The 26,511-nt window shown below is 42.7% G+C and overlaps 1 protein-coding gene across 3 annotated transcripts in view; it reads right to left on the bottom strand.

Moving 5' to 3' along the window:
• The window catches only part of LOC139786814 (beta-1,4-glucuronyltransferase 1), a 38,886-nt gene that overhangs the window by 9,631 nt on the left and 2,744 nt on the right, over nt 1-26,511 (bottom strand). The window contains exon 1 of one of the 3 annotated variants that reach the window (XM_071725930.1): nt 14,240-14,471. The exons of 1 other annotated variant lie outside the window; for it this stretch is intronic. The gene's annotated coding sequence lies outside the window, so the exon portion shown is untranslated. Of the gene's footprint in view, nt 1-11,610; nt 11,948-14,239; nt 14,472-26,511 lie in introns of those variants that run through there. One more of the 3 variants, XM_071725933.1, reaches the window with a different exon arrangement.

Genomic DNA, 26,511 nt, shown 5'->3' with positions numbered 1-26,511 from the left:
CGAAAGAACGTCTGAAAAATTATGAACGTCTTTTAGAATTTTCCGCTAGCTGTGGGCAGTTATATTAACACAACGCAAAATAAACGTAAAATATAACGTTTAATTAACACATATCCAGAATTATGTCACGCAAATAAACATTTAGCAATTTTTTTATCGCGTAAGTAACGATCATAAATTCAAACGCTGCAGCGGCATGGCAGAGAGCGTTCGCTGCAAATAGGTACACGTTCGCTCCGCCCCGTTTCATCTCCCTTCAATAGCAACTATAGCAAGTACAGCAACAGCTGCGATATCGCTCGTTGGATCGCATCTCATTTATCTCACGATCCAGTTTATAGCGCGTGCTACGCCGCGCCGCGCCGCGCCGCGCCGCGCCGGCGAGGACGACTTTCCCCCTATCTCGCATCTTCTTCCCCGTTCGACGTTCGAGTTGTGTCGCAACCCGAGCTCGTAACGCGACATCACCGGGGGACCGGGCGGTCCGAATTGAGCAATCGCGGAGATTCCGGTCGCCAACGGGACCGCGGAGATCCCGTGGTTTCCAGCGCGAGCGCGGCGAGTGAAATCGACAGGGGGGAACGAACAGGAGGACGGCTATTATCGAAAGACGGAAAGAAACGACTAATAAGAAGTCGTCGGCCTCCTCCTCGTGACCGATCTTGCGTCAACGCCTCCTTCTCGGCGAACGAACGCCGAACGGGACTCGCGAGTCACCGCGCGCCGATAATTTCGACGACTTTCACGCAGGAAGACGAGATACTCTTTTCGCCGCGTGTTTCTCCGGTCACGAGTTTTCCCGGTAATCCCGGGATTGATTTCCCCTCAAAGAAAGCTCCGAGGCACGACTCCGTTTACGACCGAGTTTTAAAATTTGCTTCTTTTTAGTCCATTTGACGAAGTTCTGCATAATTGAAAGGGGTAGTCGCGCGGGAAGTATATAGCGCCGAGAAAAGTGAGACGTCGCGTCGAAGAGATCGATTCCGCATTGACCGAAGAGACTTCGATTAAAAAGTAATACCGTTACAACTGGGTCACCCTCCCCGTAATACAAGACAAACGCTTCTAAATGAAAAGCGACGGGAAACGGGCTTTAAAACTACTTCAGTAGGAAAACATGGTAACAGTGTTTCGTGCCGCGAGAATAATTTACGGCATGCGATATTCGACCGTTATAGCACAGCCGGGCGTATAATTCAATCTTAAAGTTGAAATTATCGGCGCAGCATTGGGAAATCACATGATGCGCGCGATTTCTGCTTGCAAAATCCTGCACTCTCCGTGACTTAAGAAAGATGCAGAGTCGCGTAATAAACGTCTCTCGCGCCTTTGTGTTCCGCCGACATATATGTATAGCCGTATTATCGACTCAAACACCAAACGTTCACACAGTTGTCTAAGATAAAGTGCAGTGGGATTTATCTACTTCAAAGCAATGGAAAAATAGGAGGATACCGATAACCGTAATACAGAAATGACAATTAGCACCGTTATCAATATCACTTAATCGATAATTTACGTCGCTACACGCGCAATCGTCGTCACGTAAATGGGCATAATTGGAATATACGATGCGATGTGGAAAGAGATACACACGGCTTTGCGGCTTTAACTTTTTCCCCACACAATGCGTATAGCGTGATAGAAGTGATTTCCGATGTAGAACCGCCGACGCTCGCGATAAGAGCTCGATGCTCGATTCGACGGGGCCGTGGTCAATACGAATGCTCGTTAACTGTCAATTGTGATCATTCGCGATCGGCAAAGTTTTTTAAAACGCTTGTAAAAAATAAATACCATCTAATATAAAATTTTTAACGATAGCTAGATAACAAAGTTAAGTGCGCTATTCAAGCCACGATGCAGTTATTTTGTCATATTGTATGTACAATATCTTGTCATTATATCGCACACCGAGAATACTGTTACAACTCCAAAAATTCACAATTTTCAGGAGAGAGGAAACAAAGTTAGTTCAATTTTTTTGAATTGTGAGATAACTAACGCAATTGCAATTACGACATTTTGTTATAATAAAACTTATACTGTTTTCTTGAAGACGTCTGCTGTGATTCACCTGTCAATTCACTTATGACACTAATTATTCATCCGGCGACCGCAGCTTAATCGACCGTAACTTAATTAAAAGAATAACGACACTTCTGCTACCGTGCGAAGAATGAAAATTCTATCGTGGGATGCACGGTAAGAAGTACAAAATTTGGGCAGATAACGATAGGTGTCAACGATCGCGTCGAATAACAAATAGCGACAGTAAAGATATATCAAATGGATAGCAGGGAATCACGAAACGACGGAGAGGAAACGTCACGAAGGACACCGGATCGCGAGAAAAGAAGTAAAATTCGCGAGGCCCCACCCCCTTCGACGATTTCCCATCGTCGAAGCGACAGGTTTTTAATTATCGACTTCCCTCAAAGAGCCAGCCATCCGTTCACCATCGATCGCAGGGGAGAGGAAAACTCATCAACGGCCGGGCGCGGCGTAGGAGTTCTTTGATCGCGGGAACGCAAACACGATCGCTATTTTTAAAACGCGAACACACGCCGATCCCCCACGCCTGCCGTGCAATCCTTCCGTAAAGCTCGCGCTTATATATAAGTACGGGAAGTTCGTGATAACGGATCGCGCCGTTATCTCGCGGAAATTTTCACTCGATTCTTTCAGCGCGCCCCGAACGTGGAAACGGCGCGGTGTACGGCAGCCCCGTGGAACTTTTCTGTTATAACTTCGCGAATATTAACACCCCGACAGCCGCGTTTTCCGTACTTATCAAATCACGTTGCGCACAACGTCGAAACTTTGTTGCTATCTCCAATTACATTACGCTTTAGATATGTGTAAATAAATATAAAATATACATATTAGCTCTCTAAAAGTTATAGCATAATATAATTTATTTACAATGTTATTCTTATAACGAAGGACGTATATTCCAAAAGAAGTATATTTAAAAATAAGATTGTTAAAAAAGACAACGAAACGATAATGATCATCACGCGACTTATGCGATGTTCAAAAAGATAAAAAAAAAAAAAAGAACCAACTTATTGTTACTCGTACAGCTGCTGGCAATTGATACTAATCGTAATACTTTTAACAATTCTTGCGCAGTATCGGCTATTATATCAAATGCTTGCGATTGCAAACAGTAAAAAATAACGAGCTCATTATCATTATTATACGCAGCAAAGCGAGTTACCCAAAAACAGAGACATATCTGCGACAAAGGCAATGACTATCACCTCAATTCAAATATTTGCAATAAAGCAATGAACATTGACTGTACAAACATTTACATTACAATTTCACTTTCCACTCGACTCGCATATATTGATTCATCGATGACGAACGACATTGCCCGACTAATGAGATGCCTATGTATCGCATGAATAATAAATCAACGTTATAAATATCGTCAGTCGAGCATAATAAGCTTAATCGATCGGAAGCGAATTTTGGTGGGTCAATAAACGTAAAATAATATCCTGCAATCCATAACAAGGAACATTTTAATAATGTTTTCGGATATACAATGTCTGCTCCGTTCCATTTTGTTTCATTTGATAAATTTAACAGAAAATCCAGATTTTACCGCACAATTTTTCTCTGTAAAACTATTTGCACATATTTAATTAATTTTTTTTCTAACGTTCACCTTTCAAATATCCCGATGAGTCTTCATCGTGAAAATTATTTCCGCGAGCTTCCGTCAAAAATGAAGATACTCGCAACGTTCATATTGACGGCGCACGAGCGAGTGTATCTCAATTACTTTACGCCACGAGCTGCATGCATAACGTGAAATTTTCCAAGCTATATAGATGCACGTCGATAATCGATCGATTTCGGAAGCGGCAATAAAGGACGCCGTATTTTTCTCCAAACGAGAAATTCGCCGAGCCGCATGCACACGTGCACGCGACCCCGACGCGATCCCTATCCGCGTTATCGATCCACGATCGGGCCGGCATCGCGATCCTGGAAAGCCCACGCGCATCCGTTCGGTCTTCCGGCCACCTCAGGAAGTAGGCGTCGGTGACCGAAATTGATAGTGGCTCGGCGTCGAAATGATTCGCGCTCGTTAATCATCCGCCTTACGTCCCCATCTGCCGCGCCCGGTGACTACGAAACCCGACTCTCTCGCCAAGACCATATCGCGACGTATTAGCTCCAACATGATCTCGTTAATTAAAAGTTATCTCGTCGAGCATTTAGAGAAGTTTATTATAAGATACGTCCCGAGAGAAGCAGTGTATGATTATAATGTAATACGAACACAGTATTATAGGATCTTCGTGTAACACAGGGGATGCTTTTCGTTACATGAATCCGTGTTATACGAGTCGCATAGATTATATACATGGATTGTGTATCCATATGAAAACATATATTTATAAAGCATGTGAGGGTTTATTATAAAAAATGTAAAATAAAAGAATATTAAGTATGTACCTAACGGTAAAATATTTTTCATTTTATTTTTAAAGAAACAAATATTAAAATTTTTCCATCGTATTATACATATAAATCCGTTATATAATAATGTTATATAGGGATCTACTGTATATCATTTAAATAACTTCACACAGTCATCATTTTTATAATAACTCATCTTTGATATCACATAATCGTGCGATTTCGCGCAATTGTCCCCGTAACTTAAATTATTTTTTCTTTTTCAGACTCGCGTCGAGTTTTAAAAAATATCAAAAGCTGCAGTTAGAGACACAAAGGGGTGTTTAATTCATGCTCCGTGTGGTGCGCATGTTTCTCGACCACGCTGCATCAAGCCAGAAAATATTTAGCGATGGACGGAAGTTAAGCTTTTGCGTTCGCGTGGCACCGAAGCTTATCAGCGTTGCATAAACAGGAAGCTTAAAGGGGTTAAAACGAACGGAGCTTCGCGAAAAAATCGGAGCTCGGAGTCTTTCACGGCTATGAATCAACCGTGGCGGCCATGCACAAACTTGCACACGCTCATTAACGCGCAATTCGCCGCTCGTCGCGCGATAAAAATGTCAATAATTTATTTTTAACTATTAGTAAGTTGCAGGTGAATCATTTGATTACGATCTTCTTGATAAACGTTAGAAGCGACGCCGCCGTCACGTGAACGCCGCGCGACACTGGCTATTTAATTTGCGTCTCTCGCAATTTACGACGCGCGCGGCGTGACGCGGATCGTAACGCGATCTTTCCTCGTGAAAATGAAAATGGTACGGGATGTGCGCACACACCGCCTTAAAACTGCACTCTCAGCTTTGAAATATCTATTGTGGCGTTATGAAGTTTTATGGCATAAATTCCCAGAGAGGCCCAATTAAGATATTGCACTCTTCAATTTCACATTGAAATAAAAACAAATATTATATAAACAATTAAACTTTCATTTCTTCCGGCTATAATTGGCAGACACTCATCGTGACGATTCGACCATCGGTTTTGGTCCTCGTCGTCAAGACGTTAATAACAATAATGTTTGCCAATTATAGCCGGAAGAAATAAAAGGTTAATTAATTGTTTATTATATTGTTGGCAATTTACAAATGTACTTTAGACATATTATATACTTTTGTTATTTTTACGTAAAGTTAGAGAGTAATTTCGAATATATATTTGAAATATCGTTGGAATATCGGAAGCGGAAAGATAAACACAATCTTCCTGCGTCGTTCGATCGATTGAAAGCGCAAATTTGGTATTGAAAAGGCTCGATTTGCCAGTCGCGACGGCGCGAGTCAATTTTCCCTCGTCATTTCGCACGAAATTCACATAATATGACGTAGAACGTGCGCGGGATTGAGTGATTTTATTGTCGCGTTCGTCAAGGATACGCTTTCTGCGATCGTTTCGAGCGACGAGCGAGTCCAATCAAAATCGCGAAAGAAATCGGGCAAACGAAACGAAGCGGATAGATTTATTGTTACGAAGCTGCGGAAAATATATCATAGCCCTATTGTTTATGAGAGTCGAAAGCAAAGCTCGTGAGAAGTAAAAAATTCTAGAATTTATAGAAGAAAGCGAAGAGAGAGAAATAGCACGCAAAGTCACGGCAAACGAAGATTAATTTCGATCGCGAGGTTGAACCTAACGATTGTTTCCACCCTTTGGGCCGAGAACACCACGTCGAGATTCACGCATTGCCCCCATAAGGGGACTGGAACGCACGTTTTCGCCTTCCATTCGCCTTCGCGCGCGTCACCGCCGTCGCCGCGTTTGTTCGATACTTACAACAATTAAGCGCGATGAATCATGCGTATCGCGCATCGAGGATATACATTCTTACCCTCTTGGCACCGGGTTCGTCGACCGCGACGAATCCGCGACGCGCGGAGGCGAGTAAAATCGCGATCGGCGCGCGGAGGAGGCCGCCGATACTTCGTCTCGCTTCGCGTCTACCGCTATTTCGTTAAACACGATCGCACGTCCTCGATAAACGTCGCGCCGTTATCCGGGGCCGAGAGCGCGAGCTCTCTTCCGTCGTAAATCTTCGGCATTTAATTAAGGCGGTTAATTTATTGCGTTACCGATACCCCGTATCGGTAGAAGCCGATTGATCGCCGCCTTCTCGCGAGCGCGCGCGATTCAATTTAGTTTTAATACATGCTAAATTGGCGAGATTACGTCGCGCGGTCGAGCGGACGAGTAATTTCACGCTGCCATCGCGATCGGTCGCGAAAAATTGCGCTCCTCTCGGGCGCGCGAAACAACCGCACAAAGCCAGACGAGATTTAAACTAATCGCAGGATGATAACGCGAATCGCGCGTGCCGATAAAGATTTCTCGTACGCGCGATAAAGAGTGACATTGTGCGCGACAGTAGCGGGCGTCTTCACTTAAGCGGCAGTCCGGCTAAATTATTTATATCGCGATACGCTTCCGTGGTGCACGCGATGTGCGAGCCGGTGGCGATCGATGCCGCGACGATGCGTGATCGGGTAAAGCTGAATGAAAAGAGTCCGCGAGAGAGGTTCACGCGTACGTGACGTCGGCGCCGAGACCTCCGACCGAAATACTGTTTTCCCCCCGAAAGATGGGATCAAAGTGGCAATCACGGAAGCGATATTAATTACAGCGATACCAATTACCGAGTTCAGTCAAGTGTAACATCTAGAACACGCGTATTTACGTATTTTTTTCACTGCTCCTGCATATTTTGGTATTCTCGGTATTCAGATATTTTCTTAATTTTTTTAATTTTAATGAACAGCCGATCGCGACCTTTCGCTCCGCCGCGATAATCCGAGTTATATTGAATATCACAAGAATGACCGATGTGGAGATAATTATAGAGATGATTATAGAGAGGATTCGTGCAGCTCGTAACTATCGCCGATTATTAACGTCGTGAGATACACTTTTGCGAAATAAACCGGCGCTAATTCCTTCGGATATACGTGGATTGTGAGATCGAGCGCGCTAATAGGTTTCCTTCATAATTACTTCATGGCAGGCAGAGCGTTCGCGTTCACTTATCGCGCCCGACACATAAATCTCCTCGATACGATAAACTCGCAGTAAAGCCGCGCCGATCTCGCTGCAATATGCCTCTCTCGTCAACTTCATCGTGACGAAACCTTTTATCTCCTTTTCATCGACACGAAAGCGTCGCCGTTTCGTGCTCCCTCCGTCAGCCGCCGATCCCTTTATGACGACAAATTAAATTTCAGTAGAATTACACATACAAATTGCTCCCGCACGTAACATCGGAAAAGTAAAGGGTTTCTTATATATAAATACTCTTTTATACTCTTACGAATATTAATGGAATAAGCATTTTTATTCGCTCGGATAGCAGTTTTTCTTTACGCAATTTCCGTTCTAGAAGATATGTATGAAGGATTGAATTAATAGTTATTAACTGGCGACTGTGTGTCGTTCCGGAAATTGCGGTGACGTTATCACAATCTTCCACGCGGCTAATTTTTCCAATTCACCTCTGAATGCTTGTAAGATATACATCAATCGTTAATAAGCATATAATGATGACCATTCGTGACTAGCGTAATCGAAATATTTTAAAACGCTCGTAAAAAATTGTTGAAATATAAGACCTGTTCTTTTTAGCTGAACCTCTCGCACATCTCATCTTTTTTCTTTTTCCCTCCAACGTGACAAGATAAAGAGAACAGACGAACCGTGCATGAAGTTCAGCTAATTAGAACAGGCCTAAGGTATTTTTAGTAATTTTGCTTAGTCGAAAGTTTCTAGTGCAGGGTAGGTTGGCAGCAAGAAATCGGCACGCATGAAAGTTCTCTTTTTCTTAGTGCACTGTCCCAGTGTGAACACCTAGGAAGAACCTTCTGAGCGTGCAAGCTGCCCTACAGATAAGAGATTTATTTATTTCTGTTTGTACGTGATAAATAGTAAAGTAAATTCTGTTTCTCTGCTGTGCGAAAGAGCAGTTCGTCATATTATTAACTAGTCGTTTTGACATTTATTTAAGTTTGTAGTTATAGACACGTGTTAAAGCGAATCCACGTGCACCTTTTCGTTCGAATTATTTTCTTGTAATAGTTACACGAAACAAAGAGCTTCGTATTATAGATTAAAGTCTGCGAGCCTCAACTGCCAACCTGGCCATAATTTAACAAAAATAAATGCCATCTATAAAATTTTTATTAGCTATTAGCTAGATTGCTAGATAACAATGTCAAGTAAAAAGTGTGATATTCAACGCAATAGGGTAAACTCGGGAAAGATGGCCAACCTATGTTCTTTCAATCTAGCTCGTCATGAAACATCGAATGAACATGTGTTGGCCATCTTACCCGAGTTTACCCTACCCATGAGAACTTAGTCTTATTTAATCAAATTACACAATATTTTATCATTGTATATATTTATATGAAAATTCTACTATGACGTGTACATGATAATAAGATACACAAAACTCGCTACAAGACAAGCAACGTGTTAATTAGTTCGATGATACGAAATACGTTTTACCCCTGCGTACACGATTCTCCGGAACAAACGTCGGCGACAAATATTTCGAATAATGAATGCAAAGAGGAGAATACTTGAGAGACGGGAAATCGGATCGTTTCGCGGCCAAACGCGAGCGAGTGCGGAACAAACATGCATGTTTTCGAGTAACCGGATCGAATTCGCGGACAGAAGTCAAAACAGCGCGCAAATTGATAGGCCTGCCTATTATTAGCAGCGCGCGTGCACGTCTACTTCGAGGGCACGTCTACTACGATCGACGTTAACGGCCAAACACAACGGCGAGCCGCGATCAGGCACGTATGCCTCCGTACCGTCACGTACCCGATCCGCGATAATTCCTCGCAACGGATCTGTGATTTGTTGCGAGCGCATGCCCGGCGCGTTTTCCCCGCGTGCTCTCCCGACAGTTTGATCTCCGGCATCGAGATCGATCGACTTTCGTGCTCGTAATAAGGCACCTCCTCGAGATGAGCCATACCGTATCCGTGCGCGCGAGCTTTCCGTGCTTTTAACGAATGCATTCAACAGGGTCGTCATTCTTCCGGAGGAGGCATTCGGAAGAATTCCATTCTCGTCGGCGAAATCGCGGAATTAATCGAGGAGAATCAGCAAGCTCGTGAATGTTAAAATTCGCTACTATAAATTACGACGTCGGAAATTTCTGCGGGCCCCGTATCTTCGTCGTTATCGGAATGGCAGGGGAATGGAAGCGATAGCCGTTTCTGCTTTCATTTGTACTCGGGAATTTCGACGCCTTAGCAAGTTCGAGATTAACTTCGTCGTTATTTAATGATCGCGCGAGAGAGGATCGCGAGAGAAATAAGGGGAAAACGGGAGAAACGGCTGGAATATTATATGGAATTTAACAAAATAAAGAGGCACGACGTTAATGCGAGTGATTCGAGACACCGTGTTTTCGAGACGCGAAGTAGCATCATCAATCAATTCATCGTCGCTTCGCGAGCACAAGTAGTGTAACGCCCATACACGCGTGCAAGTGCACCACCTATATATTTAGGTGCCAGGCTTTACGCCGGCTTCTCAAGGTAATCCGGTTTTCCGCCTTCCGATCTGGTATAATAATCTGATCTTTTTTATGACGTTTTTCTTGCAGCGCGTTCGATCGCACTTTCCGGCTTCTGAATCGCGCTCGCCTTCGCGCGACCGCCGCGCCGCGGCAAGAAACCCGCGTTACTCCCATTTTTCTCACCGTCACCTCCTTTTTTCACCTTCGAGAAATTAACGGCGATTATTTTCCTGTTTTTCTCAGCCGCGGAGGTTCGACACGCGCGAACGAGCGCGCCAATTGTTGACGATGCTCCGCTTGGACGTTGACAGATGAAAGATTTAACTCAGCAGTGATTTATAGCGTGATAAATGGTCACATATAATTCAAATAATATAATTAATGTAATATAATAACGAAATAAACAATGGATAAACACATACGATAAACAGCTACGTATAAATTTGAGAGTATTCTAATATAAAAATATAAAAGTGCGACGAACAAATATATTTGCTGCCGTATGAAATTCCTCACTATTCACCTTGCTGTCGCGGCGGAAAATCGCACGAGCGCCGAGATTTTCGCGCAAAATCGCACCCGTCGTTCCTGAGCGCGCATAAATCGACGCTAACAGAGCGGTGCACTATTGTTAATGAAGTGCACAACTTGCGTAACCGCTTGTCGCATTCGCGGTCTCGTTTACCATTTCAAAATTACGACGATAAATCGTCACGCGCGGCGCTCGCGCGCGCGATATCGCGCACGCACGCACACGCGCACACGGTGCGAAATCACACCGTTAATTACGGGTCCTCCCCGGGTTCCTCCCGATCGTCGAGAGGCGGTAACACATCGGCAACGAGAAACACGGTCACCCACACTGAATCGTCGTGAGCGATCGCGTAAACGCGCAGTGCCACCGCGTCAAGGCGCGGGTTACGCCCCTTTAATTAAAAAATCTAGGGCGCGCGATACTTAGCGCTCCCCTTAATCACGAAATTGACGGAACGAGTCACGCACCCGTTTGCGAACGAGGCACACCTTTATTTGCGCTGCACGGTTGGAGGAAAAAATGGGGAGGCGGAAGGAAACGCGGCTGACGCGGATGAGAGAAAAATTGTGGGCGAACACGGGAAAGTTATGCGTGATAAGACTGATAAGGCATGATTGAGACGGTCTAGCGATAGGGAGAAATTCTATTTATACAAATCAAACACACGAAGTGATATTAATTTACATGATTTTGATGCGCGGTTGATTAATGTAAAATTTTCTATCATAGAACGAAGAATAATAACGGAGCAATCGGAGGAAAATTTCATTGTTATATGAACTAATAGAATTATTACAAATGTAATTTATTGCTGAACGTTAACGATTTGAAATTTACATCATGTAAAAAGATCTCCAATCACGTTTCCAAATAAATCACTGGAGAGATAAACGTTTTTTTTTTTTAATTCCATTCAATCAATTGCGCGTATGATGAAGGAAAAATGCTATTTGCCATCAAAATGATTAAATAAAAATTCATAGCTGATACTAGAAATTCGACGTACGTCGAATTTTTTTGCTGAAAAATGTGATCTCCAACGCGCGCGATTAAAAGCGAAAAATCTTGATACCTTTCAGGATTCAGGGCGGTTTCTCTCTTCCTTATCGAGCTCCTTGCCGGCGCTAAACCCGATTCGCGGCGAGCTCGATCGCGAGAGCCGTGGCGGTTCGACCTCGCGGAAGTTCACGCTCGCGCACTCACGGAGGAAAGTCACGTATGTCTAATGTCGCCGGCTGGAAACCGGTTCGGCGGAAAGTCCGTCGCGATAACCTTGAGCCGCGAACGCACTCACCGTCATCCGTCGCCGTGGTCGTCGTTGCCGTCGAGGCGCGTTTTCCCTCGCGCGGCGGGGAAGCCGTGCAAATTCTAACGTGCAAGTTCACGGTTTCCCGATCACCGACGCGCGCACGCGATCGTCCGCGCGAGTTCTCCTCGATCGCCGGAATGTGGATCGCGGATCCGATCGCCGCTCACGAAGCGATAGCGACCGGTATCAGTCGCGTCGTTACGCTCGATATCTACCTCCGCTGCGCTCGAAACCTCGTAGATCCGCCACTTTCCCTTACGAGCGAGAAGGAATATTATATCGCGCGGCTTAATTTTTAAGCATTAAAATTATTCCATAATCTACTTTATATTCCTTAATCTACTTTATACGATGTAATTACGTCTTAAATGTTATATATTATGTATCGATTATAATTTTTAATCTTTCTGTGATTTCGATATTAAATGATGAATTTAGTTTATTTTATATTTTATGAGCTATCTAGAATTTTTCGTTTCATACGTTCGTTTTACAGTGGCCAAATAAAACAAGTATATAAATGTTATAGAATTTTACCTAAAATATGCACGAATAATCGGAAATATTATAATGTGAATTACTTCGATGTAAATGTGATAAACATTAAAATAGATATTAGCATAAATTAATTATATTCTCACGGCTTTTCCTACAGCGTTGAAATTATTAAACCCTTCCGCGGATCTGGAAGCTACGTTAATCTTTACGTCATCCAAATACCCCTTCGCATAAAGATATTCCTGTATCCGGTAACTGACCTTTATCTGGATAAATGTAACATTGAGTTTGCAGCCCCGACTGATTTTGACGTCGGCATTCTCGCGTAAGCCTTTGGAGCCCTTTAGTGCTTTCGCTTCAAAACTATTTCAGCGGTACTCATCTCCTTCAAATGGAACTACTAATACCGTCGGAATTAGAATTCCGAGAAGGTGCATGGTTTCATCCAACAGCTCAAAGGCTTAAAACGCTAATGCTCTTGCCCAATCTTAGGGTACGTGTCCCATAGCGTTTAGCGACCCGCTTGTTGCCGAATATCCGCGTCGCGCCCATTCAACGCTAAACGTGTAAATCGCTCGCGATAAGAAAGCTCCATATTCACGTACTGCATTAAGTACAGCTATCTGACTTTAAGGCACGCGCCTCCCGTCGCGCGCCTTTTAACGGTAAACGCTACCGCTGCCTCGAGACGAGGAAATCATCTCAAGGTTGCGAGCGAAATAACGGGCTTTAACATACTTATCTCCTCCGCTTTGCATACATCTCCGTGTTGTTTTTCCAGCTTTCGACAAACACACAGTTTCCTTCTCAGATAAACGCTACTGTAATCTGCAAATCCTTTTCTTATCTACATAGAAGTTAGAAGTTTATGCACGCCGTATGTACATCAATATTGAGCGATTCACTTGCAACTTAAACGTGATATTGCACGGACAAAACGAAGTATCCCGAAACAAATATAAGTGTGGAGAACTTTACATAAATATTCCAATTTCTCGCCGTCTCAGAGTGAGCGCCGTTCGCTTCTTGAGGCTCTCTTCTCGTAGAAAATGGCTTCCGGCTGACAGAAGTTTTCTTAGAAAGACGTATACAAACGTTAACGTGAATTTTCTTTGGGACCTCCCTCGGAATTTTCTTCAAGTCGCGAAACTTTTCCTTCACCCAAGCACAACTGAATTCTATTTGTTACAAACTATTGTAAAATTTTTAATACCAATTTGGCGATACGTTGAAAATTTATGGATTCTTTCGTGAAAATTTATTCGAAGATTTGTAACTTTTTAAAATTATTTTATCATGTACAGCGAGCGCATTATGCATTATATAATCGTCACAATTCTTCGAAATTGCAATATTTCTGTCATATCCCGCCATGCAATCGAGATAAAACGTTTCACTGATAATAGATAAAGAGAAAACAAGTGTAAAGTATTTACTCTAAAATATTTTATAGTGTAAAGTATTTACTTTTAAGTAGGTACTTTAAAATATTTACTTTACACTCACGAGAAACACTTCACATTTATCCATATAACTGTACATTTTATAACAATTGCAAAACATTTTGGAAAATACACGTATTTTACCAAAAAAAAAGATACACCTTCAATTACATTAGGTAAAAACGGAGTTATATTATACGGCACGTGATGCTGGAATTACTCGGCGCAATTTCCCATAACGAGCACTGAAGTCGCGAATTCCGTTTCAACGTAATTAACAGCGAAGATCGATAAACGATCGCAATTTACATATTTTTGCAGTTTCAAGCCGCGCAAGTTATCTTAATGCAAATTCTTCGTCGTTTGAATCACGATATGTATAATATTCTATGAAGTCTAATACCATTCACGGTATAATAATACGACGTGTGTATCGTGAAATTCTTTCTCACCGGAAATTAAATTCTCCCCTGGTCCCGGGTGCCTCGGCTTGAATTTTTACACGTTGTGTCCCTAAATCAACTGGCGTGTTGCGTCGAATTTTTATTTCGTTTCTTGATCCGCAAAATTTTCAACCCTCCGTTCAGCTCTCTTTCGTAAAACAGTCTTCTGTTCTTCTTCCGTCGCCACTTTCTCACAAATAGCGATTAAATTTCGTCGGAATCGTCGGATTTCCGTGGACGGTCACGAAGGAGCGATTCGCAGCCGCGGAAACGCAAATTCACAATGACGACGTCGAATCGCGAATCCGTTCGCGTAGGCACGAACGGAGAAACACGAGACGCGGGGTCGCGGGAATTGTGTTCTTTGTTTCCCTAAAACCCGCTCAACCGCGACGGCACATTTAGCAACGCGATATTTATGCCGTACATACGGTAATATGCACATTTTTATGCGAGATGCCCGCTCAACTCTCTTCCTGCATTTGCTCGTTTTCGTCGCGCGAATGACGAATTTTTCGGTGTGTACCATCGCAGGAATTTACGCTGAATTTACTCCCCCCCCCCTGCCCCCTGCCGACGAATCTGCGGGGCAGAGAGAGGGAGGAAGGTATAGGAATTCTTTTATCTATCTATATTTGCATCGATTTGAACGAACGCCTTTGCGAATACAAACGAGCCCGTTATTTTTATTTATATATTTGCCTTGATTTTAACGAACGCCTCGGAACACAGAGATACGAGATTTTTATCCAGACGCTCACGATGATTGCAACGTGCGCTTCAAAGTAATACAACGTTATAACGTCGAATTCACGGATAAGCCATTTCTTATCAGATTTTTCGCTACTAATGATTTTTATTGACAATTTAATTTTGTGATTAATCGATATGCTATCACATAATACGAACACGTAGAAAATTTTTACCTTGTTCATTTTTATGCGCTTTATCTAGTCGAACGGGGCGCTATAAAAATCGCTTATTAGTGCGATTATTCATTCGATGATCGAGTCATCGAATTCCATTATGAATAACGTGAAAAACACGCGCGAGAAAAAAAATACATGCATCTTTACCGAAGCGGCATACTTTCTTTTTACGCAAACTCGTATTGACGGACGGTTGCACAGTCACCTATTAGCATACGTGTCATTTCTACGAACATCTGTTAGGTCAGTTAGGTCAAGGTGCCGGTAAAACAGCTAATAAAATGTCCGTACTATATGTTTGTGCTCAATTGCACACGTTTGCTTATCTCGCAAAGAAATTATTAAAAGCAATTCTCTCTCTTAAATAACTTAACAGCAAGTACAAATTGCCTATAGTCCGCAGGAAAGTCGAAGTTAATAGACGAGAAAACGATTTTCAGTTGATTGCTGGTCGTTAATTGTCCGGTAACCGGTTCTCCGATATGGTGAAAAAAAAAGAAGTACGAGCCAAGATGAGTCAAGTTAAACGCATCTATGCCCATGAACGGAGAATCGTTCCGCGAAATTGTCCGTAAATCTCTTTAAAAAAAATCCGGCACGCCGTAAATTGGCGATTAAAATTCGGCGCTTCTCGACGGGAGGAATTCGAAGGGCTCGCTCGATGTTGTTCGCAATTAATACCGCGGACAAATATCGCAGCGGCGTTCCACGCCGATGTTACCGCACCGTGGATATCGATTGCGACGCCTTTGCGTCCTTATGACGTACCCTCTCTCGCCAAGAAGCACTCTGACCGGTCGCTCACCCCTGCCCGCCCCTGCAAATGCGCCTGTACCATCCCCCGTGAATTAACCCTTGTGTAACTAAAAGGAAACCGCCATTCTCCCGTGAGAGTCAAAAGAAAGATCGGAGGCTCTCTCGTCAAACGGATCTATAGATGTTTCCCGGATAATCTTATTAGAGAACTTTGTGAATTACAAAGTTCTCCGTAGTAACTCTATTTGACACTTCCACCGTGATTTGATATTTCAATCGCTCTTAATTATTTATTTTCAGTTAAACAGATGCGACGAAACAGAGCTGAAATAACTTCTAAATTAAACTACATAGGAAGACGATAAATACTTCATAACATATGTTTCAAGCGCGAAAATATTCAACAATTTTTCTGCGGACTTTGTTGGTAAAGTGTTGTGTTATAATCTCGTTATATTTCTCAGTTTCTCTGTTATATGTTTATAATCATATGCGCTGTGTACATTTTTTATTTCCTCATATATTACGTAAAGCGTTTCATTATTCCTTTTATTAACGTCACATATATAATTTTCATACCTGGAACTTTCTGACTGTATTTCACTATTCTTTTCCTCCTACGACTTTTCAAGGAAAAGAACGATCATTGCTCAATATTCTGAAGATACAGTATGCAGATCGCGATCGAGGAATTCGATCCTCGCGAAATGTTCGCGGAGCGCAGGCAGTTCAGCGAGTACTTTCACGTCTCATCGACGGGGGCTTCTTCTTCGTCCTCAAGATGCTTATCCATTCTCGCGCCTCTCGATCGCGATCTTGGGATAACGCACGATCACCCGAACTATCGAATTTCTCGACAGCGACCTCGAGAATGCCTACTTAAGATGATGAGCAAACTATGCCGTGCACATACAGTTATTTACAATTGGCATACATTTCTGGATAAAAATATAATTCCAATTTCAAGACTCGCGAAATGTACAGATTTCCGGATTTTCGAAGATACACGACGCAATAAAAAAAAAAACTGTTTTTACAAGATTGATTTAATTTTTCTTAGTGATTTAATGGCAAGACTGTCTAATAATGTTATTCTTGTAAATACTGCTCTTTGCAATTTATCCCAATTTTTACTCTGTATAACGCTCAGAAGAATTTGCCGATCTATAATCAAGTTACGCAAGGTCCGTCCGTGCATCTAAGATGCGGCGGTCGCTCCGATTTTACTTTCGACCGCTGACACAGTCGCTGTGACCGACGAAAGCTGTTCAAACTTTCACGGCGGTATCGTACGTACGCGACAGGCGTGCTAATGTTAGAAAGGTCGTAACGTTTTCAAACTGATTCTTCAAACATGAGCGCTCTTGGTCGAGATCTACTTACATGCGAATTAACCGAACCCAAGTTGAAGGGCGTGAAAGCGAAATTTATTTTTTTCCCCTAATTTTCTTCAGCATTAAATTAGAAATGCGATCTTAATTATACGCGCTTCAGGTAAAAATGCGGCGTGAAAGCGTGAAACGCAGCGTTCGAGGTCGTCGAGCATAATTAAATGTTTAAAAATTCACTGCTCTTACGAAGCCTATAGGCCAATGAATTATGTCATGCATAATATATTTATTACGTTATTCCCATCTTCGATTATTCGTGGGAATTTCGCGATATTATAAGAACGTCGCGATTATCCTTAAGAGTACGATTGGTTGATTAAGACGGATTATCCGCGAGGGAGACAGCCGCATGATCGAGCGCAAAAAGCACGAAGTCATTAGCTGTAAGTGGTGACGCAACGACACCAACCTCGATCGTCTTTGATCAATTATGGCGTAATCCTTGCATCATCTTGCATTCCGTAAAGCAACGAATTTATAAACGGCGAAGCCTTCCGAATTTTTCTGCCCAATAACTTATTTCTCGAAAATTCATTGGCTTGTGATAAAAATTGTTTAATATTAAAAGACACCCACACTGAATTAATTATAATATAATCACATCAAGCAATATACATATATGCAAAACCATGGTATATGCGTGTATTTCTGGAGAACGTAGTTGAAATTCGTCAAAGTTCGGCGCCGCCGTAGGGAAAGGGGGCTTTAAATATCGATTGAAATTTCGCGGAGGGCTTTGAAATCCGAGGCCCGATTGCTCAATTCTCCGTTATCCACCTTTCGAAATCCGATCGACCGAAATCTCCTCCACACGTCTGCATTCTCTTCGCGGGAGACAACGGCGTCCCTGAGAAGAGTGGACGATCATCGTCCGTCATCAAGTGCGTTCGACTTCCAGTCGGAAGGCCGTCCGGAGAGCTTTCACCTCACGATCGTCCTCGTCACGAGCGCTCTCGCCAAGGTCGTTTCGAGGATGTCGCGCGACCTCTGCGTCATCATCCTAACTGGAATATGCATGCGGCTTGTGCGCACTTAAGTGCACTTCGGCCAGATAAGACGGATAAATATTTAAGTCCCGACTAAGGCGACCGGGCACGACAGGGCGCAGTTTGCTATAGTTTCGCCTCGCCGTGTGCCTTCTGTCTCGACTGCGACGAAATAATCACGAATGTTTGATAAACATTCAACTCAAGGATATTAACCAGATGTTGGCGTACTAGTAACGTGGGAAACGGACGGCAAGAGTTTCGGAAAGCACTGCGGATGTGCCACGAATTTAACCCTCCGTCTGTTTTTTTTTTTGCACCCTCGGCGTGTATACGTGGGTCTGTCACGCTATTTTTCCTTACTTTACTTTAGAGTATTTTAAAAAATCTGAAAAAATTCACAAAACCTCTGTCTACATTGTAGTTGATGATTTTATAGTCATTTTGATAAACATTGTTTAGCTAATATTTTCTGGTAGACTTGCAAGTTTTACAGTTACGAGCAGATATTTTGGCTCGGACCCACGTATACAGACAGAGGGTTAATTTTAATATCGTCTCGCAAGTTTGAGAGAAAGGATATTTTTGAAGAATGGGAAAATTTAAAAATATTAATGACATACATTCCTAAATTAGTTTATCGCAAACGAATGTATACCTCACGGACATATTTAATCGTATTATCGCTCGGGGCGTTGGGCCTGAAATATATTTTATCGAACCGCCTGGGCGTAAGCAAAAGTTGGCCAGGTAGCTGTGTGTATTGCAGTCGCTCGTGCCGGTCCCGCATAAATTTAAAATTGGCGCAAGGAAAGCGATCGATCCGAGGTTGGATTTTGGCAGCGGGACTGTTGTGATTATCCGTGCGGGCCAACGATTGCGTCGGCTCGGGTGCAGGTGTTAAGCCTTATCGACCGACCGACTGGCTCTGCAATTGCTCGAGAAGGACTTGACCTCGACTATTGCCGGCCGCGATCCGTTCGGCGTGTACGATCGTCGTTAATCGGCATCTCGTTAGCGTAAACCCCTTTACTGCGCGGTCTACCTAGACCAACACTGCACCGCTGCAGTCTGCTAACTTCGAGCGCCTGTACCCGACTAACCCGGATTCGAATCGGGATACCTCAGATTTGGACCGACAAGATCGCTTAGATACTTTAGATATGGATCAAGGTAGGATCAGATTGGATTTACTCTAAGCTCACATCCCGAACCATTAACGTGAACCCCGGGTGTATATATTTTGCGCTTGAGAGAAACATTTGCTCGATACTTTTGTGTGACCGGGACTATAGAGAAACCGCGATTCGCGAGGTCGAATCGATAACAGCCACGGCGATCGTTCAAAGCCGGTCGCGTCTCTTTCTCCGCGCACCGTGGTCGCGCGACGGTCGTCGAGTGGTAGAGGGTTAATTGAGAATCCGCGATTTATGTCCGTCACATCGCGCGAGTCAACGCTCTCGTCCTCGTTTCCACCTCGGCCTCGGGCTGCGATCCAGCTGCTCGTCTTCTGCTCGGCACGCGACGACGAGCTTGCAGGGGAAAAAAAAGACGGGGCTAGGCGATGCACGTTGCATCGTTCTTCGTTCTCGCAAATTTGCGAGTACGTCCGGAATATCTTATCGTTCACGAGAATTGCCAGCGATAAGCAAGTTCACTCGCCGGTGTGTAACGTTACGTTATAAGCGTATCACGTATTGAGTGTCGCAGGACAGGTGTAATATCTTTTTACAAAATATACGATATATATATATATATATATAGTTACTGCAGTCTAGCATTAACAATTATTTTGAACTATGATATAATTTATGCTATATAAGAACGGTTGCTGCACGCAATTTCGTGGAAATATTGTACAATTTTTAAATAAAATAAAAGAGAAAGTAATATAATTTATATTCTTATAATTTATGTATCCTCAATATGTTCCTATCATTCCTCTCTCTCGTTAGCATTATGAATAAATGCATAGAAAAAAAGAAGTATTAAATCAAAACTTATATATTCGTATATATATAGGTACGCAACAATTTATAATCTTCTTATAAGAATTTCAACTTTTCATTTCAACCTTTTTTTCGGTTAAACTATATAAAATACTTTATTCAAGCAAGTTTTCTACATTTAACGCAATATAATCTCATTTCCACGTTGAAACTGAAGATATTTTTAAATCAAGAATTTTTTTTTCTGTGTACGACAGCGTCGTCGAAAGAACTCGATCGAAGCAGCCGGCGCAGACATTCGATCGGCAAATAATAATTCTTCTCCCGCGATGAAATCGATCCGGCGTAACGCTCATTTGGACGGTGGCCAGCGACCGGAGGAAATGCAATTAAATTTCGGACGCGTGATCTCATTGCCGGGAATCAGGTTGGAGACGAAGCCGACTAGAGCGGCGGACCGGCCGATCGATTTCCTGCTTCGCGACTGCTGGCGGTCGCCCTAACTTGGCGTGTCGTATGCGAACAGAGCCATTCGTCCCTTTTATCAAACGCAAACGCCCCACCCAAAAGGGCGATTTCTGACGCACACAAGACCTGTAACCCACTTAACCATTTTTTTTCTTGTCCAAACAAAATTATCTTCGTCCCGTGATTGCTAAACCTCTCTCTTATCGCGAGCACTTTACTTTGCAAACGGTCATCCTTGATCCGGTAAAATCGAAAGTGTATTACGTCGAAATAATGTAACAAAATATCCCCAAGTATTTCGCCATTATCAAAACGTTGTGTTTTTCATCGTTGTATTATATTTGCGTCGTGCCACGTAATAATGCTTTATCTCTACTACATTTGTCTGCATTTTTATTCTATGTTTTTATTTTAACGCGATCGGTTGCGTTTCGCTCGCGGTTTTCCTATACGAACTCGAGCCGCACGATGCCCCGATTTTGCCATAGCAACGCGTAAATTAATAAATCGCATCTCGCTTTGATTGCGCGCGATTGATTCCAACTTTTTTCCTCGCTACAATTCACCGACGACGTATGGGTATCCTCGCGTTACACAAGAGACACCGGCGAAGCGTAGCGTTCAGCAGCCTCGCGTTTGAAACACACAATTCCGTACAAACCAACGGCAGGAAATTAAAAACGGAAATGATTAACTCTCCCGGGATGTGACTCGTTGTGCATACAAAATAAAAATAAAAATGGAGAGGCAACGCGGGGCCGCCCTTTGTGTGTGTGTGTATGTATGTGTGTGTAAGCGATGCATTTTCGCCGCAATGTGGAACGCGACGAATAAATAACGATGTAATACTGCGATACCGTTGCAAAACGCGGGGACGACAATGCGATTGTGTGCCACACCGTGTGCAGATGGCAATAAAATGCATATTTACAGCGATTGCATCGGATCTTCGGCGGAAGAGAAAAAAGGGAGGGCGGCGATTGAAAAAGTTTTATTGTTCGAAAGTTCCGATTGAAGAGAGAGGAAGAGACCATTGTGAGTCACTCCGCCGACCATGAAGATTATGACTAGGCAATTTCTCCGGTCGAAGGATTCGTTATCGATGAATAATACATCAACAGGAATTAGCAGCTATGCGTGTTATATGTTGAAGCGCTAATTTAAGTGACACTGAATTTTTAATTAATGGTTCATAATTTTCTGTTCTAATGTCGTTCGTAATATTCTATTAAATCTTTTAAAGCTCCGTGTCATTTATGATCTTCGAGCTCTAAAGAATTTAGCGGCTCAATCACAATCATTCAATCACTGATGTTCCGAGAAATGTAATAAAGTGTCACTGCGTTGTTTTTTTATCGAGAAACACCGTTCGGAAATATTAAAAAGTATTGCACAAGTGTTTGCACAGCGCGCAGTTAATCACAAAATAAAAAAACGAGGAAAATCGGCCGTGCAGATTTATCTTATATCAATAATTAACCATCGCTAATCTTGAAGCACAAGTAAACGTTAATCGCAGTTAATCAGGACGAACGCGATAACGGCGAAAGGAGTGGATTATTACAAAGTTTACGTTTATATCAGACACTTCTTTCGCGTATTGCGATACTTATCGCGAGATAACAATTTTATGAACTGTCGTACGTGCGACCAGACAATGGAATTATTTCGATAATCAGATATTCAAATCCTCGTAAGACGGATATTATCTAAAATTACGAGTGATGCTTGTCAATTCTGTCTGAGAAAACCTTATAAGATGTATACACTGTCGAAATATGGATCGCGAAAAAAGATTAAGAATTAAATTAAAAATAAGATGTATATTCTACGTAAAGAAAGATAAAGCAATGATGAGTCGCTAAAAATATAGCTGCTTTCTACGCTTTTACCTTTTGCAGGACGGACAAAACTAGAAAAGATACCCGCCAGCGACCGGAGTATTCAACGTCAATTTCGGACATTTTCGCCAATTTTAACGCGCGTGCAGTTAAAAAGTGATGGATCTGTTCCACGTATGTTTCACTAAATTTCTAAATTTATCCCGACCCTTTCTCCCGGGCGAAGAATTAAGACCTGTCTCGCTCCTCTCAGACGGAATTGACGTAGAAGTAAATACAAAATGCAAAAGTATATGATTAAAAAGTTAGCGAGAGCTAAAGCCTAAGACGTTCTTTCGAGGGAGATCGCGCGGGAATTCGCCATTAGTAGCGAGTTTTCTATTTTCCAACATTAAACTTCCTCCGCGGGTAAGTCTCGAGTGAAGTTTCGGATGGAGTTTAAGTTTAGAATCGAGTCAATTTACAATTAACGAGGGAGACTAGAGTTTCCTTTATCCGTTTATATATTTAATCACATCTTGATTCACAAAGATCCCTTTTACATGAAATATGAAATACCTTCGTAATTAGGGGATCGCCCTACGGGAACGTATACAGTCAAGAGGAAGAGCCGACTCCGCATCCGTTAGGAAAATCTAGACTTCCTTATTGTGCTTTACGTATATACAAGCGCTCTCATCCTAATAAAAGGATCTATATTAATTCCCAGGGATCCAAGATTCCCCATGAGAAAAACAAACTCGTAACAAAAGGCTGCAATATAGAGCGAGAAGACGATAAATATCGTTCCAGGGGGGGGGAGGGTACTGTAATGCTTGCGCAATCGTTCCCGGATGTCGCCGATATTAGCGCCCACATATCCCGCAAAGGTCAACGTGGCCCGGAAAAAAGAAGATTGCTCCGCTTGTGGGTGATCTGATCGCTTTGGCGACCAACCGACTTTCCATCAGACGTTCCCTTTCACGTTTTATCGCGGACTAAATCCTGCACCCGGGGGGGGGGGAAAGGCCCCCTCCCCCCTTTGACTGCGTGGTGACCGAGTGGCGAGAGAGCGCGTGCAGACGCGTTGGGTGCACGCGATTGACAACGCGATCCAACATGCAGAAATAGATTCGACCGGTATATACAGAGTGTCCCCCGCGAAAGGCGCACGCCATAGCGCGGCGTCTAATATCCCCCTCTCTTATAGGTCGTCGGTTGAACTTTCTCGGCGCTATTTTGAAGTTATTTCGCCAAGTTTTAAAGCTATTCTCGCAAGATTACGCCGTCTATTTCCCGTCAAATTACAAAGATATTAAATTCCACGCCGTTGCGATGGAAGCGCATCTTACTATACGGAGTAACTTATACCGGGTCACGATCTCGATTTTCGTTAACAAGCGCGATTTCAGAGACGGATTAACAACTTAAGCGATATACCGCTCATAACAATTCCAGGTCACATGAAATTAGACGGCTCGTATTCTACCCACGACGTTCGATGTGCACCGTCGCTCTATAGAGCCCGCTTATAGATTCGCGCTATAAATAATTGCGTTTGAATCATTTCTCTGTCATCGACGTGGTAAACTAATCTACGCCGATCCGATATCGTTCGCGCGAACCAATTCGCACGGCGGCGGCGGGAGCTAAAACGGAATTACGCGTCTGCCAAACTTTCCGCCGCGGCGTGTTCCGGACACAGAGTCGAGAATCGAACAATAGAATCGAATGTCTCACGGTTATAGGACAATCATAATCAACGACGCGCTCGTATACGGGGTGTCGCGGAAATTTCCTCGCGCTCGATTCGCGTCAATTCATCTGAGCGGGGGAAAAGGCGCGAATGATATTTGAAGTAAGTCGTTCGAAAAATTGCGAGGAAGTTTACTGAAACTTTTGCTGGAGGCAAATCGAGCTGAAATCTGACGAAGCGTCCTCATAGAGGCGAAAAAAAGGAGAAAAACAAAATGCTGAGAATCTGGGACACGGAAAGTTGAGAGTACCTCGAGAATGTCCCGAAATTATCTCGTCGCCTGTGTCATCCTTCATCGTGAATTTCCCAATCAATTTGTCAAGCGGCCTCGTTTGACGAAAATTTACTACCGAGACACCGGGTGTAATAAGAAAACGAACTATAATTCTCTAACGAGATCCAGCACGCGCGATTAGTGACCGGTTACTTCCGCCTCGCATTTCACCTTTTATCGCCTTGCAACTGGCTGCATATATCGCGAATGGGTTTCGAATTTGCAGTCATTAATTCATGTTTTCAAAGCTTCTTATCTTATTATCGAGTCTCGTTTTAATATTTTAATAAATTATTGTGTTGTGTAGCGCTTAGTGGCTCCGCGATTACGCCGTGCGTTTATTTATTCAAAGAGAATTCTATATAATGAGAACATTCTTTGAAGGCCCAATAACAGTATTGCGTTTTATCCCGCGACACATAAACATTAGAATAATACATCAATAAATCATTTAAATTTTATTTTAATTTTATTCTATTTTAAATTCTGTTTTAAATATATATATAGGGTTAAAAAAAGTGTCACATATTTTGAGAGCAGGTATTATATTCTCATCAAAACAAGAAGAAAATATCCGGTAAACATACCTGTTAAGATATGTGACAGTCTTTATCGTATACTATAGGAAGTGCTCTGCGTGGTACCCATTCTCTCTCATTGTCACACATCCTTCAGTCAGGGTGGTCCAACAGTTTGGTCTGTCCGATCCCCTGACCTTTTTTTAATCCCTTAGATTTTTGGCTCATGGAGACACTTAAACACCTTGGTGGATTCAACACCTATTGATGACGTACAAACATTGCAGGAACGTGTATTTAATGCGTGTCAGCAAATCCGAGAGCAGCCAGGTGTATTCGTAAGAGTGCGTGATTCTCCGAGACGTAGGGCTAAAGGATGTATGACAATGAATGGGAACCATGTAGAACACCTTTTATAGTATACTGACCCATATCTTAACAGGTATTTAGGAACCATGTTTACTGGACATTTTCTTCTCGTTTTGATGAATACTACCTGCTCTCAAAAATTTTTTAACGCCCTGTATATAATGATATATAATAATATTAATAAATATCTATCCTATTATATAAAGGGGAAAAGCTTGTTTGTTCCATTGTTCAGGGTAATCTTAGAAACTATTGAATCGATTTCAAAAATTTTTACACTGATGGATAGCTTATATCTTCCTGAGTGACATAGGCTATGTGCCACTTGTGCTATAACCCAATTTAAAAAAAATTTAAAAAGCTTACAAAGAAAGCTATAAGAATTTACAATAAAAATGGGGATTCAAATTGTAATAACACATATAAAGTTGTTAAAAAAAAAAGACGCCCGGGCGAAGCCCCGGCAACCAGCTAGTATAATATAATAATTAATATATATATAATAATAATATAAATAATATAAATAATATTTTAATAAATCATTGTGTTGTGTAGCGCTTAGAAGCTCAGTGATTACGCCGTGCGTTTATTTATTCAAAGAGAATTCTATAATGAGGACATTCTTTGAAGGCCCAATAACAGTATTGCCTTTTATCCCGCGACGTATAAATGCGTCCATTAAATTGCAATTGTGGAGCGGCGCGGCGGCGGAGCGATCTCGTGTATCTCGCGCGCAAGTTTGCGCGCGACAAACGGAGGCGGGAAGCGGAAGCGGATGAAAACACGGCGAAATTCCGCCGCAACGCGGAGCCAATGAAATTTCGTGCGGTAACGAAGTTTCATTGGAATACTCCGGTTACTGTCCCCGGCATAACGAAGCCTCGATACGGTAAAAGCGCAACGCGAGCATCCGACGCGTAAGCGTCGTCGTAACGAGCTTTCGCTGTGATCAAACTGTGAACTCCGTTCGTTGTTTACGCGTTACATTGAGCTGCTTCGAAACAAAACAAAAAAAGAAGCCAATGATTTTCCCGCTGAGAAAGATTCGAGCGGACTTCATTAGCG

The sequence above is a fragment of the Temnothorax nylanderi genome, unplaced genomic scaffold, assembly GCF_030848795.1.
Source record: "Temnothorax nylanderi isolate EJ_2023f unplaced genomic scaffold, tnyl_v1.0 TNYL_tig0009_pilon, whole genome shotgun sequence".
NCBI lineage: Eukaryota > Metazoa > Arthropoda > Insecta > Hymenoptera > Formicidae > Temnothorax > Temnothorax nylanderi.
Note: the sequence above shows the minus strand (reverse complement) of the source record. Positions and strands in the feature narration are given on the sequence as shown.